This window comes from Lucilia sericata, unplaced genomic scaffold (assembly GCF_015586225.1).
Source record: "Lucilia sericata isolate MDLA Ls3-8-SP2 unplaced genomic scaffold, ASM1558622v1 Contig000462F_arrow, whole genome shotgun sequence".
In the NCBI taxonomy this organism is placed as follows: domain Eukaryota; kingdom Metazoa; phylum Arthropoda; class Insecta; order Diptera; family Calliphoridae; genus Lucilia; species Lucilia sericata.
Genome location: NW_023994477.1, coordinates 152,545 through 171,643, shown reverse-complemented (window position 1 = coordinate 171,643; position 19,099 = coordinate 152,545). Strand labels below are relative to the sequence as shown.

Sequence of the window (19,099 nt, the reverse complement as noted above, 5' to 3'; positions counted from 1 at the left end):
CAGTTCACTTTACATTGGTTCCAAGCAACATAAGGTCTGTTTAGAGGTCTAAATTTGTTTGTTTTTCCTAGTTTCTCCTAGTTCGTATATGGATAAATCAGGAATCCAATGGTTTTTGTTGGATACAAGTCACCTCCTTGGCAGTTAAAGATTTTGAAAGACCACTCAATGCGTTTTTTTCTAATAATTCTTTGGATCATTTCATCAATTACTCTATTTATTATTTTTTAATGATATTGATTAAACATCCCATAATTATATTTCATTTATTTACACTTCTAGAAATCTAAGCTAATTTTTTATATTGAAATAGCCTAATTTTTTTCCTTTAAACATTTTAAGGCAAATAACTTCACAGTTTCACACAATGAGGATATGATTTTTGCAAATTGCAATTGAAAAATACTTAACACGAGTCCTTTTAACAATAGAAAAATAAATTCCAAAATGTATTAAAAAATAATTTGAAAAACCCTACGAAATTAACTCGAATTCTAAAAATGCAAAATACTTTATTGACCTGCAAATTCTGATGAAAAATAATAAAATGCAACAACAAATGCACCAAAATTTGTATTTTAATATTTTTTTTCTTGGTTTTCCCATTTTACACAATCTCTATTTTTAATTGGAAAACATAAAATTACTTTTTACCTGTTTTTTCGAATTTTATTTATGAACAAAAACAAAATTCTCTTAAAAAAGGTAGGCAAAAAACTTAGTTGATTCACTGTATATTATATACACATCTTTGTATTGTATTATAAATGGTACTTCAAGAATTTATAACATTTTTACGCAACTTTTTATGTTACAAATATTATATAGTTTTGTGTATTTTTTATAACAAAAATGCTCAATAGAAAAATATAAATATTTTTATTTTAAACATATTTTGAGAATTCATTACTATTATTGTCTTTTTTACTTAAATTTATATGTCTAATGTTTAAAGTCTTACAACAATAACTTTATAATTAATATTAAGAAAACTTTTAAAAAAATAACGACATATTTTTATACAGATATTTTACAAATGTTAAAAATTCTGAACTAATAAAAAATATTAATATAAAGTCTTCCAAAATTTACTGAACTTTATGGGAACTATACTACATTTTATTGTCCGAAAATTAGTGATTTCTTGGAAACAAATACAATACGAAAAATGTTGTACATTGTACCAATCTTTCGTTGTTTTGCATCACGAAATTGTTTCGTAATGTATACGAAATCGTACGAAATATTTAAAAATAATGCAAAATAATAGAAAAATGAAATTACATAAATTAAAAAATATAATTTTTTGAATAAATATGATACACTGAAAATAATCCATGCCTAACTTTACAAAAAAAAAATAACTATTTTGTCCGTAATATATACGAAAATTTTGGACATATTACGAAATATTATTTAATCAACCCCTTTTCTAATTTTACGAAAGTACGAAAACCTGTCGTAATATCTTATAATATTTAAGGAAAGTAACAAATTTTTTCGTAACAAAATTATTTAGTAATATATAAGAATTATTTTTGATTTTACAGAATAAAATTATTATGTTACGATTTTGTTATTTTCGTAATTTTAAGCGAGTTAAATTAAAAGTAATTTTAAATTGACAGGAATTTAGCTGATAATAAAGATTTCAATTTATTTCAAACTAAAAGTATATATAATCGACCTAACCTTAATGGAAATAATATTATGCAAATTGTTATCCAATTTGAAATATAAAAGTCACAAAAAAGACACATACTGAATGAAGGTTTTTAGTGTTTAAAATACAAATAATAAGTATTATTATGAAAATATTTCAAAGAGTTTCAAAATATAAGAGGTTTAAATAATATCAGTAAATAATCAATTTGGTTAAACATAAAACAATTAGTTTTTTTTTTTTTTTTTAAATTCCCAATAATATTTTTTAAATGAAATTTTTTTACAATAATATTTTTTAAATGAACTAATATATTTATGTAATAAATAATAAATAAAAAAAAAAAAATTTCTAAAATAATTTAACATTATACTCAGTGATGCCAAGTGTAAGGATTTTTCCCTTTTTGTAGGAAATTTTTTCAAAAATTTCACGTGTAGGGAAAAAGGGAAAGATTTCTTACTATTGTAAAATTGTAGGGATTTTTCAATTTCATAGTTTTTAACAACTAAAAATATACTCTTTCATGTATTAAACGTTAAGATTAAAAGTGAAATCAGTTTTAAGTGTATCGTTAGTAAAAATTCCGCTTGTAATTGCTACAATAAATGTACCTACATATCGCTACAAGACTGGCATAATCAAAAATTCGGGTTTCTTGAACTGAGGTCTACAAAACATGCGACATACTAAAATCTTTCATATAGATTTGTCAAATTTCAAATATGTCTATTATTTTCGATGTGAAATCGATTTTTTGTAAACGTAAAAACTAAAACCCACGTTTTCGTGAATATTAGGCAACTAAAAATTTAATTTCAATTTAGATGAGAAACATCTGAATCTGGATTTTTAAAATCCATTGATTTGTTTAAAAGTTATTAAAACAATTGTTAAATGTCATTAAATATTCATATCCATTTTTCTTGAAACGACTTTTTGGATTATGCCAATCCTGTAGGGCGATATATTCTGACTCCTTATAGATAGAGTAGTCGGAGGCTTAATGCAGTAACTCAGGATTGAAAAAATGAATTTAATGTTCTGAAAATTTACAAAAGTAAACCTTATTCAAAATAATTATTTTATTAAATTTTTTTTGTTGGAGGTACATAAAATAAATTTTTAACATAGACTCGTGATACTGCCATAAATCTTTCAATTGTCTTGTTTTTTTAATCTTAACTGAAGAGTTAGTGTTGAAAGATTTGTATGATGTAAAATTTAAAGAAAAAAAATTAAAATTTAAATTCTAGAAATTTCATTCCTAAAAATTAAAAAAAAATACATATATATATATATATATATATATATATATATATATATATATATATATATATATATATATATATATATATATATCAGTGATGCCAGGAGATTTTTTCCAGAAATCCCTACGCTTATGAGAAAAAATACCTTTTTTCCCTACACTCACTTTTTATTTTCCCTAAATTTTTCCCTACACTACTTTTTTCTATTTTTTTCAAAGTTTATCTTTAAAAAATACAAAAATAACATAAAGAACTAAAATATTAGCTCCGTTTTATAATATACATATGTATACATATATATATATATATATATATATCTATATATATATATATATATATATATATATATATTTCATTCCTAAAAATTAAAAAAAATACATATATATATATATATATAGATATATATATATATATATATATATATATATATCAGTGATGCCAGGAGATTTTTCCAGAAATCCCTACGTTATGAGAAAAAATACCTTTTTTCCCTACACTCACTTTTTATTTTCCCTACATTTTCCCTACACTACTTTTTCTATTTTTTCAAAGTTATCTTTAAAAAATACATAAAGAACTAAAATATTAGCTCCGTTTATAATATACATATGTATACATATATATATATCTATATATATATAATATATATATAGATATATATATATATAGATATATATATATAGATATATATTATAATTATATATATATATATATGTTTTAATCTTAACTGAAGAGTCAGGTTGGAAGATTTGTATGATGTAAAATTTAAAGAAAAAAAATTAAAATTTAAATTCTAGAAATATTATTCCTAAAAATTAAAAAAATACAACATATATATATATATATATATATATATATGTATATATATATAGATAATATTATATATATATATATATATATATATATATATATATATATATAATATATGTGTATTTTTTTAATTTTTAGGAATAATATTCTAGAATTTAAATTTAAATTTTTTTTTTTCTTTAAATTTTACATCATACAAATATATATATATATATATATATATATATCTATATATATATATATATATATATATATATGTGTATTTTTTTAATTTTTAGGAATAATATTTCTAGAATTTAAATTTAAATTTTTTTTTTCTTTAAATTTTACATCATACAAATCTTCCAACACTGACTCTTCAGTTAAGATTAAAAAAACAAGACAATTGAAAGATTTATGGCAGTATCACGATTCTATGTTAAAAATTTTTTTTATGTACCTCCAACAAAAAAAATTTCATAAAATAATTATTTGAATAAGGTTTACTTTTGTAAATTTTCAGAACATTAAATTCATTTTTTCAATCCTGAGTTACTGCATTAAGCCTCCGACTACTCTATCTATAAGGAGTCAGAATATATCGCCCTACAGGATTGGCATAATCCAAAAAGTCGTTTCAAGAAAAATGGATATGAATATTTAATGACATTTAACAATTTTTTTAATAACTTTTAAACAAATCAATGGATTTTAAAAATCCAGATTCAGATGTTTCTCATCTAAATTGAAATTAAATTTTTAGTTGCCTAATATTCACGAAAACGTGGGTTTTAGTTTTTACGTTTACAAAAAATCGATTTCACATCGAAAATAATAGACATATTTGAAATTTGACAAATCTATATGAAAGATTTTAGTATGTCGCATGTTTTGTAGACCTCAGTTCAAGAAACCCGAATTTTTGATTATGCCAGTCTTGTAGCGATATGTAGGTACATATATTGTAGAAATTACAAGCGGAATTTTTACTAACGATACACTTAAAATTGATTTCACTTTTAATCTTAACGTTTAATACATGAAAGAGTATATTTTTAGTTGTTAAAAACTATGAAATTGAAAAATCCCTACAATTTTACAATAGTAAGAAATCTTTCCCTTTTTCCCTACACGTGAAATTTTTGAAAAAATTTCCTACAAAAAGGGAAAAATCCTTACACTTGGCATCACTGATATATATATATATATACATATGTATATTATAAAACGGAGCTAATATTTTAGTTCTTTATGTCATTTTTGTATTTTTTAAAGATAAACTTTGAAAAAATAGAAAAAAGTAGTGTAGGGAAAATAAAAAGTGAGTGTAGGGAAAAAAGGTATTTTTTCTCATAAGCGTAGGGATTTCTGGAAAAAATCTCCTGGCATCACTGATTATACTACAATATTTTTAACTAACTTTTTTACTGCACGTGGCTATACTCCACGTCGAGTATAGCCAATACATGTACCCTTTCTTAAGGGTGATGGCCACACGTCGACATTTGATCAAAACTTGTTTATGTATGTAATTTATTCCAGCATTTTGCGACAGCAACATCATTTTTTACCGCATAGTGACAAAAAAATGTATGAAAAAATTTTATGCGTTATGTGTCTACACTGTTACACATAAAATTTTTACCATTATTATAAATGTAATTTTTGTTATAAAAAACAATTATTTATTTTTTTATTAATGAAAAATTGTTTTATTTAAAAACTGGATATTTTTCTTTGTATATTTCAAGTAAAATTTGGTACTGTGCCTGCAAATAAATTCGAATATGATTTTTTTCATCCATATTTCATTTACCTTGCGGCAAAAAATTTGATGTCTCACCAAAAACTAAATAAAAATGAATTTATGCTTCTTCTTCTTCTTCAATGTATGCTTCTTCTGCTTCAATTTCAGTTGAAAATCAAAAGTGTTTTGATTCCCTGCCAGCAACTCAACTAACTTTAAATGCATTAAAAGCCGACTTTTTCATCAACTAGTTCTGGTTGATTCTTGGATTATTTTTAATGGAGCCAACTGACTATTTTAACATGGCGATGTCCTACGCAGTAGTCAATTGTCCGACTCTGCATGACTTTTCAACTAGCTTAAAGTTAGTTACTAAAAAATTAGCTTAAAGGTAACTCTTTATTAACTAACTTAAAGTTAGTTGCAGAAAAGTCAAGTAATAGTTTTCTTTTGTATTCCCTACTGTATTAATTAATTACATTTTAATTAAATATATTTAAAATTTCACTTCTAGTTATCTAAATTACATTTCGCTTTAATACAAGTTATGATATTAGTTCGTTAAAATTAATAGGCATCAGTATTCTGCAGGGGAACTAATAATAACACCGGTATCCATTAAATTATGAATGATTTGTTCATTATGTCCATGATTCCCATTGATCCAAATCTAAAATAAATTTTAAAATGTTATGTGTAATGTTAACTGTTAATGTATTATATTTACAGCAGCCAAGCGCAGAAAGAGAGACGCTAAGAAACTGTTATTGTAGTGGTGAGAAAATACTAAAAAACACTTAGAAAAAAATATTGCCTAATTACGCTTGTTATGATCAAATTTCATAACAAGTAAAATAGTAAATTTTACAAATAAAACATATTCAAAGAAAAGAAAAATATATATTTCTTCACAAAGATAAAGTTTTTTATTTAAAATGTGTAAAAAAAGTATTAGAAATACTGTTTTTATGTGTTTTCATTCTTATGCATTAGTAATTTTTTTTTGGAGTGTACGAGTTTTTTGCAAGTAATTCTTTTGTTTACAAATTGTGTTGTTGTTTTTACAAATTGTTTTTGCAATTTTTGAAACAAAGCGACATCAACCTACATTGTTGAATGCTGTTAAGCAACTGAAGATATTTTTTTGTATTTTTACGCTCTTGCTATGAGTTTTGTTTGCGATCGGGTAGTGTACGCAGGGCTGCCAGATGAATTTTTGAAAAAATCGTCAATTTCCCGATAAATTTTTAAATAATCGTCATTTTGGTTTTAAGAAATCGCAAAAAAAATCGGAGAATATGAAAAGCTTAAAATTTTTATAAAAAATTAAAAATATTGTAATATTTGAAGATGAAATATATTAAAAAATTTATAATATTAATACATATTTATGTAAAATTCGAAACATACGGAATATTATTGCTCAAAATTCAATAAACTTTGAGTTTTGAAGAATATTCGACAGTAATGTTAATTCTTTTCTAATGTTCTCATAATGTTTTCAATGTTCTGGCATTTTTAAAAATATCAAACATAAATACTGCTAAAATTTACATAGTGAACACATATAGTTTTTAGGTATAGAAACTTGTTCATCTTTTTCCTTAAATTCCTCAAAGTTTGTTGCATCACAATATTGCTTGTTTTGGTGCACAAGGAATATTTTATTCTTTTTAAGCAAAAAACTGTTTGTAAAAGTTTTGAAAGTTTTCTGTAAACAAGTACTTACCCAGCAAAAAATATTCTTGATTTGGAAGCAATAAATATAACTACTGCATCTTTAACTCCTTCCTCTATTGCATCTTAAAATTATTACCTTACAAAAAAGATTTTGGAAGGCATATATTCAGCAATTATTGTTTGTGGTGTAGAAATTTGCTTCTCAACACTTAAAATCACTTAATTTTTGCATCTTTCTAAATTTAAATCAATGTTCAGTGTTGAAAAATAATATTAATTCGCAAAAATCAGCGCAATTTCAACAGTATGAAATATGCACATTTTGGATTCTTTAGGCAGAGCCTCTACAAGACGAATCCCATATAAAAATCATATATTCTTTTATAACAAGTGCAAGCAGTAACAACTGCTCTCTGCATTACAAATCTGCTTCCGAGGAAGCACTACTTTTTGCTGGGTAGATATAAACAGATTAAACTTGGTGAGATTTCTTCGTATAATTTGGTTCTTTTACAAAACTTGTTTGTGTTGGATTTAACTTATACAATGTGAAAATTTGGTTCAGATCTGTCGATCTCTTCAAAAGTTATAAGAAATAATGTACATAGCATACACATTTAGATGTAAAATATGTTTAAGCTTTGAGAGCTTAAAACTCAAAACACAATTTTTCGACTTAGAATGTTTTATAATAGCTCTTCTAGAATTTAATTTCCAGTTTTCATTATAATATAAATTCTATTTTCACTGAATTCCAAGTTTAATATTAATTTCCTTTTTTCACTGTAAAATAAAAAAAAAATGTAAGATCTTTATTTATTTTTCAAAAATCGTCAGTTTCAAGGAAAAAATCGTCAAATCGTCACTTTGCTATTTTTGAAACGAAGAATCGTCAAAATGACGATAAATCGTCAAATCTGGCAGCTATGAGTGTACGTGTGAATTGCTGAAAATCTTCGTAATTTGAACAATATGAACGCGCAACGCTGATTTACAGTATTAATCAGCAAAATTTAGAATTTAGAGACCGAGTTTTGAAATATTTAACCTTTCATAATTAATTTTTCCAATTTACTGACTCTAATTTCACAACGTATACAAGAAAATGACAAAAATGTAAAACAAAATTCCAAATAAAAAGAAACATGAGAAAACATGTCGAAACAAAATGCTCTCCAGATAATTTTGGGGTACTCCCGCATTATATGATAGTTAGCTTGTGTTGCGGGTGGGTCAGACCCAGATTTCATACAAAAAAATAAAACACTGACACTTGTTTCTATATGTACAATATGTTTTAGTTTTATTTGTTTGTAAAGGAAAATAAACACTTTATTTGTTGTCCCGAAAAGTCTGATGAATTTGTTATTATTGTAATTCCTTCAGATTTGTTTCCTTTTTGTTTGTTCTCGAGCTCCTGTTTCTTGTGTCCATCCGTTTGGTTTGATAATTGGTTTTAATTTGGTTCCACTGGTTTGTTTTGTTTATGTTTATTGTGGGTGGGTTTCCATTAATGTTGAAATACTGAACAAAAAAAGAAGTTATTAGAAAAAGAACATTTACACATTGTTGTTTATACTTACATGATATTTATTCTCAATGTCTGGATGAGTTAAAAAAGTGTTTTTTGTAGCAGAAAAAATTGAATATGTGATTAAAATTAAACTAAATGATTTTTATTTTTTATGTGTTATTTCTTAGGTCTTCTTAATGTTCTTTGTTTTATGTGTTTGGTCGTGTGTCAGCTGTTAGGTGTAGAAACGCCTGTATTACAGTGTAGCAACGCGGCAAAAATTGTAGATTACAGGGTTGTATTGTCATTGATGAAAATATAACGAGAAAAATGAAATGCAAATAATAGAATAATGGCGCGAAGAATTACGTGTGAGATAAAACGGTTAGAGGGGAATTATTGTATGTTTTATTTTGGAGTTCGGCAACAGGAAAATTGGCAACAAGGATTTTCCAGAAAATGGAAAAACCGCAAAAATACAACATGGCAGCGGGTATTTAAGGAAAAATTGCCGAGAAGAGATCATAAGCAAAACTCATATACTTGTAGCAGGCAATAAGATTGTGAAAGTGAATAAGCAAAAAGTCTGTGCGGTGAAAATATATACATTTTAAAAGTTAAATTTTTCAAAGGAATTTCGGTTACGTGAGTTATTTTAATATATCTATGGTAATATTAGCTACAATAGGATATTGTCTCATTTTAGCTGGCTATTCATAATGGGACACCAATAGATGATTGTTCACCTGTTCCAAAGCCGCATAGACTAAAATAGCCAGGTAACCAATAATATAAGTACGCTTATATACATGTACCTACATACATATGAAGTTTGCCTGAAACCACAATAGCCAATTTAGATATTAGCTCGATGAAAGAATTTAAATAGTGAGAGTTGGCAAAAAGATTTGATAGTGGCCTAACAAAAGTTTTACAAAAGAATAATATATATCGGTCTTAGCATAATACAATATGGCTGAAGAGAAGTCAACTTATAATTATGCAAGAATTGAAAGTCCAACAAGATAATGAAGTTTAGTTGGAAAATATATTAGCAACACATAAGAAGGAAACCCAATATGAAGAAAATAATACATGGAAAAGATTTTAAATAGTTATTAAGCTAGTGTTAAGTGTTTCGTGATAAACAAAGTGTAAGAATCTCGTTAAGTGTTATAGTTTATGTGTATGTTTTATCGTCTAGTACACTTATCCCTCGATTGTTGTCAAATTAATGGCTAATAATCTTGAGCCCAAGCTACGTGAGAAAGAAAATACGTGATCCTGTATAGTGAAATATGAATCTAACCTCAGAGAGCTCTTTTAGGTATAGGAAAATATAAAATTCGAAAATCCTATAGTTTGAGGAAAAATATTAGCTTGTGCGATAGATAGATGAATAAGGCGAAGTTAACTAAATTATATATATATATATATATATATATATATATATATATATATATATATATATATATATTTTAAAAAAGCAGATGCGAGGGAAAAATGTACTTGTAATTGTCTAAATTTATGTAATATTATTTGTCTATAGGCTAAGAGACATTTAACGACATCTTTAATAAATACAATAATAAATGTAATTGGTATCTTGAGACATAATATTTTCTATATTGATTATTTAACAAAGTACAGGTGATGATGGATTGGTAAGTGAAGGAGGTCAAGTGGAAATGGGTCGTTAGCCAAAAATGATGCGGATGCAGCTACGACAAGGTCGGGAGGGCAGATGAGACTGTCAACTGTCTCAAGATTCTTCGTGTGGTAGATTCGTTGGTGTAATTTCTGTTTTAATGTAGTGTTTTTGTAATTCTTTTGTTTACTGTTCGGAGTTGTGCCTGGTGAGTAGGGTTGGAACCGCCTGAGTATAAATACATGCCAAAGCTAGCTGGAAACCTCGCCAGAATCACGTTCCGTAACAATATGGCGCCCAATTTTAAATGATACAACTTAAGCTACTTCTCAAATCCCTGAAAAGTCACTTAAGTTGCGAGGAATTAGGACACGTACGACACCAAAACGTGTGGCAATAGCCAATTAGAGTTTTTGTCATAGACCAATTGCAGCCGTGATTTATATCGCAGGTGTTGGCTGACATAACTGCTCTAAGACGATATGGAGAGTGTATGTCCGTGGAACGCTTGGAAATGATGATCGGCGAAGAGACGCGTTGAGAGATGAGACACAATATCTTGCGAGTGACTCCGTGTGTCCCCAACTGTATTGTGTTCGCTTCGTTTTTGTTTTGAATTAGTTTTTGAGTTTAGTCCGAAATCGTTGTTAGTGTAGATTGTTGTTTAATGTCTGATATCCTGTCGTATCATGTGTATAGAATAAACTTGTAGTTTTTGTTGTTGATAATCAAGTTCAGTGTTAAATGTTGTACAACGTCTGATATCCTGTCATTGATATGTTTCGTGAAGTGTGTTGTATCAGAGTTGTATCCATTTGTCCTGAAAATGATTTGTTTTAGATTTCAATTATTTATAAAGTTATGTATTATGTTGGTTGTTAGTGATACCTGATAGCCTGTCATGATATGTTTCGTGAAGTGTGTAGTATCAGTGTCATGTGCAATTTAGCGGTACATAACTTTGTTTTGTTTGTAGTATTGTTGATTGTATACCACATGAAGAATTCATAAAGTTTTGGTAACCGCTTTGACCTTCACATACATCCATCATTGCCTAAACCAGTAATAATACAAGACGTTACAATAAGAAACTTGTAGTTTATTTATCAAGTTTTATTTATTATTTTCTAATTTATTTCTTTATTTATCATATTGACTATTTGTTTTGTTTACGTTTTTGATTATTTATTTATACGATTAATTTAGTTGATTATACACTTTTTATTTTTAGTGTTTGTGTTAGTGAATTATTTATTATATTAATTATTTATTTTAATGTTTGCGTATTTATGTGTTTGATTATTTTATATATTTATACAATTATATGTTTCTTATTTATTTATTTAATTGCATGTTTATTCGTTTTGTTATGTCCAATTTTTTACATTAAATTTTAAGTTATTTATTTATTCACTCAACTATACTATTATGCATGTTTTTAACTTAGTTTATTATTAAGTTTATTTAATATTTATTTATTTCGTAATTTTATTTTTAATTATAATTCTTTTGCTTGTTTTATATTATAGTATTTATTTATTTAATTAATTGTCGTTTTAATTTCTGCATGGTTGTATTTATACTTTTATTATTAAATTATATTAACGTATATTTTCTTTTAATTATTATTGAATGTAAATTTAAATTTAGCAACAATTTTCTGAAGTATTTATGAAAACTTTTGTAGTTATTTTATTTAACCAATCACATCAAAAACAATAACCTTTTGATTTATAAACTTTGCCACAATTCACATAATGTCACACAATAATTCAAGACCGTCACATTTTACTAATTTTCACAAAAATTGTCCATCACTTTATATCGCTTAATTTCAATTCTTTTACAAATCTCCAGTACGTTGTCATGTTGCCAGTCTCCAAAAGAATGTTTTCTTTCCAAATATTAGTTAGTAACACAATTATTTAAAAAATTCAATCACAGCTTAAATGGAACATAATAGGCCTAGGGAGACATGATAAGTGTTAATTGTTGTTGAAAATCTTAGAACGGCAAAGTGCAATAGTAGTCTTAATTAACCGCAATATGTTTATTAGAAATCATCTGTGGTATATTCCTTTGGTTGATTATTTCGCCAGAGTTAATTTCACTAGTTCATTTCCGTGTAGTATATTCTTCTTTTATGAAATACAGAAAATCGTTATGACCGAATTGAGCTTTGTCCACAATATGATTATGGAAATCTTCATCATTTCCGAAATGAATAGCTGTGATATTTTACACCTACCTAGATTAGCGATGACATTTAATGCTATAATAGGAAATTCGCAAAAGTAGACTTAGTAAAACTGTGATAGATTCTGTGATATAGATTTAAGTTGTGTTGTTTCTTTATACAGACTTCAGTTGTGCAATATAGATTTAGTATCTATGTTGTGCTAGTGCATTTACCAATCCCAAAGTTTACCTGAAAAGAAATAAAGGAAACACAAAGCAAGTGCTCATATTTTAGAATTTACACAGTTAAATACTTCCCGTAATATCAAAGACAGATTATATGATACATCTCTGAAATCTCTGAACATTTCACTATTGAAAAGTTTATAGAGATTTGGCCGGCACTGCAAATTTGGCAGATCATTAGGGAAAGGAAAATTTGTGAGGCGTGATCCATTTTTTTTATTAGTATTTTTGCCTCTCAAGGGGCGTTCGATTTCATTAGCGAGCACTCAACGGTGCAATACTGGCGGGAGTCCAGTAACATGAATTTTGTTGTTGTCATTTTAGGTTTTTGTTGGATTGCCTCTACGTTTTTTCTATCCTAAGGAAGAAAAAATCTCCAGAGTGCTTGTATCTGTTGATGGCCATATGAAGTGTACCATTTGATTGTAAAGGTCTCTTGTTTGCGAGGTTTCCTAGAAAGAGAAATATAATTTTTTAGAAAAAAAATCAAGTAACTAACCTGTAAATTGCCCGGCTAACTCTATGGTAGAATATGAGACTCTTAATCCCAGGGTCGTGAGAATTCCCCACGTTGGATTCACTCACACACAACCCGCACACCGTTCCCTCTGGCTGACGCCAGCGAAACCGGAGTTTTGTTGCGGGTGGGTCAGACCCAGATTTCATACAAAAAAATAAAACACTGACACTTGTTTCTATATGTACAATATGTTTTAGTTTTATTTGTTTGTAAAGGAAAATAAACACTTTATTTGTTGTCCCGAAAAGTCTGATGAATTTGTTATTATTGTAATTCCTTCAGATTTGTTTCCTTTTTGTTTGTTCTCGAGCTCCTGTTTCTTGTGTCCATCCGTTTGGTTTGATAATTGGTTTTAATTTGGTTCCACTGGTTTGTTTTGTTTATGTTTATTGTTTTAGGGGTGGGTTTCCATTAATGTTGAAATACTGAACAAAAAAAGAAGTTATTAGAAAAAGAACATTTACACATTGTTGTTTATACTTACATGATATTTATTCTCAATGTCTGGATGAGTTAAAAAAGTGTTTTTTGTAGCAGAAAAAATTGAATATGTGATTAAAATTAAACTAAATGATTTTTATTTTTTATGTGTTATTTCTTAGGTCTTCTTAATGTTCTTTGTTTTATGTGTTTGGTCGTGTGTCAGCTGTTAGGTGTAGAAACGCCTGTATTACAGTGTAGCAACGCGGCAAAAATTGTAGATTACAGGGTTGTATTGTCATTGATGAAAATATAACGAGAAAAATGAAATGCAAATAATAGAATAATGGCGCGAAGAATTACGTGTGAGATAAAACGGTTAGAGGGGAATTATTGTATGTTTTATTTTGGAGTTCGGCAACAGGAAAATTGGCAACAAGGATTTTCCAGAAAATGGAAAAACCGCAAAAATACAACATGGCAGCGGGTATTTAAGGAAAAATTGCCGAGAAGAGATCATAAGCAAAACTCATATACTTGTAGCAGGCAATAAGATTGTGAAAGTGAATAAGCAAAAAGTCTGTGCGGTGAAAATATATACAGTGTCTCTCATAAGTATTCGAATTTACGTAAACTATGAAAAGAAACCAAATTTAATAATATATTTTGTGTGCAAAAAAAAATTAATTTGTTATATTGTCTAGACAGCCCTTAAGTTTGATATCACGCTTTTTAAAACTTGAAAAATTTACATTTACTTAAATTAAATTAGCTTTTTTTAAAAAAGTCCATAAAATTGCCTCACAAAAGTATACGAATTTTTACTGTATTTCATATTTGAGCATATTATACGAAACACAAATTTTAGAATAGACTAGTTTTTATGCTTTAAATTGTTTTAAGGGGTTACTATCAACCGAAATGATATATTTTAGGCCCATTTGGTCCACAATTTTTGGGGATTTGTACCCCTCTTTTTATGTAATACCATTAAAATGGCGATTTTTGGCAATATTTGTAGTATTTTCTCTTTTTTTTCCAGAGATAAAACCAAAGTTTGATATTGGGATTTAATAGACCCCTTGGAGTATCTAAAAATAGTATTTTTGTTACAAGAATCTGTATTCAAACGATCCAAGATATATTATTGATATCATTATTCTGTCGCTAATTCAATATATTTTCCATTTTCATAATACTAGGGTCAAAAGTTTTCGGGGAAAGTTTTCTTGTATATATTCTTTTAGATATCAGCTTTTATATATTTTAAGTTTTCAATGTATTGTGGAAGTGTACAACTCCAAAACATGCCTCGAAGAAACACCATTCAATATGGTAGTATCATTATTTTTATATACCAATGACCTCCAGGCTGCATGCCACTATATCATTATGGTCTAACTCAAAAATATCGATATCTGTTTAAATATTGATTACTATGATCAAAATAAACCCAAAATTTTGGACTTACAGTGTTATTGTAATGGGCAACATAAGCGTGAAAGTTACGAATAGTAAAAACTCAAATCTACTGTATAGGATGACGTTTTGTTAAGGCATGTTTTGGAATTGTATACCGATATAATGTATTGAAAATTTAAAATATATTAGTGCTAATATGTACATGAATGTATACTAGCCAACTTTGTCGGAAAATATCGACCCTAGTGGTACGAAAAGGGACTTAAGATCCATACAATTCAATTAGAAACAGAAGAACGATACCAAAAATACATCTTGGAACTTTTAAGTACAGATCCTTATAACAAAAATTATTATTTTTAGATACCTCAAGGGGTCTATTAAATCCCAATATTAAAGTTTGGGTTTATTTCTGAAAAAAAGGAAAAAAATTGCAAATATGGTCAAAAATCGCCATTTTAATGATATTACATGAAAATATGGTACAAATGCTCCAAAATTGTGGAACAAATGGGCCAAAAATATATAATTTCGGTCGATAGTAACCCCTTAACACAATTTTAAGCAAAAAACCACTCGATTATAATTTTTGTGTTTCGTATAATATGATCATATATGAAATACAGGAAAAATTCGAATACTTTTGTGAGGCAATTTTATGGCCTTTTTTTTAAAAAAAGTTAAATCAATTGAGGTAGATGTAATTTTTCCAAATTTTAAAGAGTGTGATATTATACCATAGGACTCTCTAGACAATATAACAAATTTAATTATTAATTTCACACACAAAAAATATTATTAAATTATGTTTCTTTTCAAAGTACAACCAAATTCGAATACTTATGTGAGACACTGTACATTTTAAAAGTTAAATTTTTCAAAGGAATTTCGGTTACGTGAGTTATTTTAATATATCTATGGTAATATTAGCTACAATAGGATATTGTCTCATTTTAGCTGGCTATTCATAATGGGACACCAATAGATGATTGTTCACCTGTTCCAAAGCCGCATAGACTAAAATAGCCAGGTAACCAATAATATAAGTACGCTTATATACATGTACCTACATACATATGAAGTTTGCCTGAAACCACAATAGCCAATTTAGATATTAGCTCGATGAAAGAATTTAAATAGTGAGAGTTGGCAAAAAGATTTGATAGTGGCCTAACAAAAGTTTTACAAAAGAATAATATATATCGGTCTTAGCATAATACAATATGGCTGAAGAGAAGTCAACTTATAATTATGCAAGAATTGAAAGTCCAACAAGATAATGAAGTTTAGTTGGAAAATATATTAGCAACACATAAGAAGGAAACCCAATATGAAGAAAATAATACATGGAAAAGATTTTAAATAGTTATTAAGCTAGTGTTAAGTGTTTCGTGATAAACAAAGTGTAAGAATCTCGTTAAGTGTTATAGTTTATGTGTATGTTTTATCGTCTAGTACACTTATCCCTCGATTGTTGTCAAATTAATGGCTAATAATCTTGAGCCCAAGCTACGTGAGAAAGAAAATACGTGATCCTGTATAGTGAAATATGAATCTAACCTCAGAGAGCTCTTTTAGGTATAGGAAAATATAAAATTCGAAAATCCTATAGTTTGAGGAAAAATATTAGCTTGTGCGATAGATAGATGAATAAGGCGAAGTTAACTAAATTATATATATATATATATATATATATATATATTTTAAAAAAGCAGATGCGAGGGAAAAATGTACTTGTAATTGTCTAAATTTATGTAATATTATTTGTCTATAGGCTAAGAGACATTTAACGACATCTTTAATAAATACAATAATAAATGTGATTGGTATCTTGAGACATAATATTTTCTATATTGATTATTTAACAAAGTACAGGTGATGATGGATTGGTAAGTGAAGGAGGTCAAGTGGAAATGGGTCGTTAGCCAAAAATGATGCGGATGCAGCTACGACAAGGTCGGGAGGGCAGATGAGACTGTCAACTGTCTCAAGATTCTTCGTGTGGTAGATTCGTTGGTGTAATTTCTGTTTTAATGTAGTGTTTTTGTAATTCTTTTGTTTACTGTTCGGAGTTGTGCCTGGTGAGTAGGGTTGGAACCGCCTGAGTATAAATACATGCCAAAGCTAGCTGGAAACCTCGCCAGAATCACGTTCCGTAACACTTGTAGCTAGTCTTTAAAAGTCGGTTGTTTACGTTCCCAGCAAAAAAAAATTGAAGTTGTTAAAGAAGAAGGGATATTTTCATGATTTCTTTTGTACGTATTCTATTTAATGCGTTTTAAATACATGCCTAAATTCTAATAAATTTGTCATCAGTGAAGGCATGAAAAATGCACCCAAATTCACTCATGTAACTCCACTATAGGAATTGTAATATTTTACTATAATTTGGTATTCTCTTAGGAGATTTAACGAAAACGTGCATTTCATACAATAAATATTAAAAATTACATTAATTTTTTTATTAGATTTTTGTTTTTGTAGGTACCTACCTACCTAGTAATATTAAGTCCATTTTAACATTAATAAGAGAAGGAAAAAACCAAGACTGTTTAACGGATTTTAAAACACAATGGGTATTTTTCCTCTGCATGAATTTAAATCCAATAAAAATCAGTTAGTTATGTTTTATCTTATTTTATTTTTATCAATATCACACAAACAAATTATTTAAATATTGATAATTAAATCGAAATACCATTATTAATGCATTTTTAAATAAATATAGTGCACCAATGAAAATTCGCTTGAGAATCATCGAATATTCATTGGTTATAAGAACTCATTTAAATGGCGAACTATTTTTCCATTGGCATGCATGTGTTCGTAATGCATGCCAATGACACGCTAATGTTAAAATCATGCATGTTTCCCCTAAATATGAACCAGTTCATTATCAGTTCAACCCATGCATTTACTACTTTTTTTGCACGTCTTTTTTTGCTGGGTTAATAAATACCAAAATTTTGGAACATTTCTGCATTACATTGTTGTTCATTTATAGTCAGTCTACTAGAGTTAATAAATAAAATCATAATAATAGAGAAACAAGAGAAAACATGTTGAAATACAATTAATTCTCTCCAGATAATTTTGAGGCACTTCTGCATTACATTATAGTTAGCTTGTAGTTAGTATTTAAAAGTCGGTTCTTTACGTTGCCAAATACAAAATTTCGGGATAGCTCTGCATTACATTGTAGTTAGCTTATAGTCAGTCTGTAAAAGTAAACTAGAAGTGAATTTTTCTCGTAGTCGACTACAAAATTGCTGGCATCAAACCAGTGCGTGTGAGTTTTTTTTCACTAACACGATCAAAAAAAATCCTGTGTGTGTAAATTTGTTTGATCCCTGCCAGCAACTCAACTAACTTTAAATGCATTAAAAGCCGACTTTTTCATCAACTAGTTATGGTTGATTCTTGGATTATTTTTAATGGAGCCAACTGACTATTTTAACATGGCGATGTCTTACGCAGTAGTCAATTGTCCGACTCTGCATGACTTTTCAACTAGCTTAAAGTTAGTTACTAAAAACTTAGCTCAAAGTTAACTCTTTATTAACTAAGTTAAAGTTATTTGCAGAAAAGTCAAGTAATAGTTTTCTTTTGTATTCCCTACTGTATTAATTAATTACATTTTAATTAAATATATTTAAAATAACATTTCGCTTTAATACAAGTTATGATATTAGTTCGTTAAAATTAATAGACATTAGTTTTCTGCAGGGGAACTAATAATAACACCGGTATTCATAAAATTATGAATGATTTGTTCATTATTTCCATGATTCCCATTGATCCAAATCTAAAATAAATTTTAAAATGTTATGTGTAATGTTAACTGTTAATGTATTATATTTACAGTATTAATCAGCAGAATTTAGGGACCGAGTTTTGAAATATTTAACCTTTTATAATTAATTTTTCCAATTTACTGACTCTAATTTCACAACGTATACAAGAAAATGACAGAAATGAAAAACAAAATTCCAAATAATAAAG

At 27.4% G+C, this 19,099-nt stretch overlaps 1 protein-coding gene and 2 long non-coding RNA genes across 3 annotated transcripts in view; 1 reads left to right on the top strand and 2 right to left on the bottom strand.

Annotated features, from left to right (window-relative positions):
* LOC119605186 (DNA mismatch repair protein Msh3-like) overlaps positions 1-19,099 on the top strand; it is an 80,602-nt gene that overhangs the window by 41,814 nt on the left and 19,689 nt on the right. The gene's annotated exons all lie outside the window — the stretch shown is intronic.
* On the bottom strand, positions 8,424-8,874 carry LOC119605188. The gene is made up of 2 exons (XR_005231568.1): positions 8,734-8,874; positions 8,424-8,674 (listed from the first exon to the last, which is right to left on the bottom strand). It is a non-coding gene; the product is annotated as an uncharacterized LOC119605188 (long non-coding RNA).
* On the bottom strand, positions 13,425-14,260 carry LOC119605187. The gene is made up of 2 exons (XR_005231567.1): positions 13,740-14,260; positions 13,425-13,680 (listed from the first exon to the last, which is right to left on the bottom strand). It is a non-coding gene; the product is annotated as an uncharacterized LOC119605187 (long non-coding RNA).